Raw genomic sequence first — 1963 nt, forward strand, 5'->3', positions numbered from 1 at the left:
GGCAGGAGACAGATAGATGTTTTTCTCTATCTCAACCTCCAACAACCGCCAAGAGGCCTTCTTTCCTCTTGTACTGGTCTTCCTCAGCACAGACCCTTCACAGGTGTCAGGCTGGGGGACAATCAGGTCTTTCCCATCCCACGAGGCCATATTTCACACTATCCCATGGGCAGACACCTTGGACAATACCTAGCTTTCCTAGGCAGAGGTTCCTGCGACCTTTGGCAGTGAACTCTGGCAGTGTACCTGTCCCTGGGTACTTGAGATTAAGAGAATGGTGATGACTTTTAACCAGCAAGCTGCCTCAGGCACTTGTTTAACAAAAGCACACCCTGCACAGCCCAAAATCCTTTAAACCTTGAGTCACCACAGCACATGTCTCTTGCAAGGACCAGGTTGGGGGTAGGGTCACAGATTAACAGCATCTCAAATACAGAACAAAATGGAGTCTCTTATGTCTACTTCTTTCTATATAGACACAGTAACAGGTTGATCTCTCTTTCTTCCCCCCTCCTCCGACACACAAAATTAGCCAGGTATGGTGGCAGGCACCTGTAATCTAAGCTACTTGGGAAACTGAAGCCGGAGAATTGCTTGAACCCAGGAGGCAGAGATTGCAATGAGCCAAGATGGCGCCATTGCACTCCAGCCTGGGCAACAGAGTGAGACTCCGTCTCAAAAAAGGCCAAGGCAGGAGGATTGCTTGAGTACAGGAGTTCTAGACCAGCCTGGTCAACATAGCAAGACCCCATCTCTTTAAAACCAAACAAAAATACTTCTATATGGCATGTCAAACTACAAACATATTTCTAACACATATGAAAAAGATTAATACAATAGGATTGCTTGAGCCCAGGAGTTCCAGACCAGCCTGGACAACATAGCAAGACCCCATCTCTTTAAAACAAAACAAAAATATTTATATATATAGCAAGTCGAACTACAAATATATTTCTAACACATATGAAAAAGATTAATACAGTATATAGGTTCATGAGTCAATAAGAAGAGGATAAAGGAACCCAGACAGATATGAACAAGAACATGAACAATTCACCAGATACAGAAGAGTAAACATGTTCAGCCTGAGCAATAATGAAGTAATGCAAAATAAAACAATAATAAAATACTTTTCGCCTTTCAGACAAAACTGAAGAAAACTTATAGCATCAGTATGGCCAATATATGCAGAAAACATTCATTCATTATGTAAATATAAATTAATATAGACTTTTTGAAGGTCAGTTTCACATTTATTTAAAAGTAAAATGTGTATAGTTTTGACTCAGAAATTCCACTTCAAGGAATTTTTTCCTAGAGAGACTGTCTCTAAAACAAACAAATGAAACCCCTCATTTATTACATTTATGAGACAATTGGGAATATTACCACTGACTGGATATTTGATGATATTAAGGAATTATTATTAATTTTTAGGTGTGGTAATGCATTGTGGTTATATATTTTTAAGAATCCTTAAATAATACTGAAATATTAATGAAGAAGTTATACAAGGTCTGGGATTTGATTCAAAATAAAATGGGAAGGAGAAGGTACATGAGGAAAAGATGAAACAAGAATGGCCACAAGTCCAGTCGCGGTGGCTCACGCCTGTGATTCCAGCACTTTGGGAAGCTGAGGTGGGCAGATCACCTGAGGTCAGGAGTTCGAGACCAGCCTGGCCAACGTGGGGGAAATCCCATCTCTACTAAAAATAATGAGATCACATTAGCCAGGCATGGTGGTGGGTGCCTGTAATCCCAGCTACTCAGGTGGCTGAGGCAGGAGAATCTCTTGAACCCAGGAGGCAGAGGCTGCAGTGAGCCGAGATCACATCACTGCACTCCAGCCTGGGCGACAGAGTGAAATTCCGTCTTAAGAAAAAGATAGGCCGGGCGCGGTGGCTCAAGCCTGTAATCCCAGCACTTTGGGAGGCCGAGACGGGCAGATCACGAGGTCAGGA

The sequence above is a fragment of the Colobus angolensis genome, unplaced genomic scaffold (assembly GCF_000951035.1).
Source record: "Colobus angolensis palliatus isolate OR3802 unplaced genomic scaffold, Cang.pa_1.0 Scaffold222, whole genome shotgun sequence".
In the NCBI taxonomy this organism is placed as follows: domain Eukaryota; kingdom Metazoa; phylum Chordata; class Mammalia; order Primates; family Cercopithecidae; genus Colobus; species Colobus angolensis.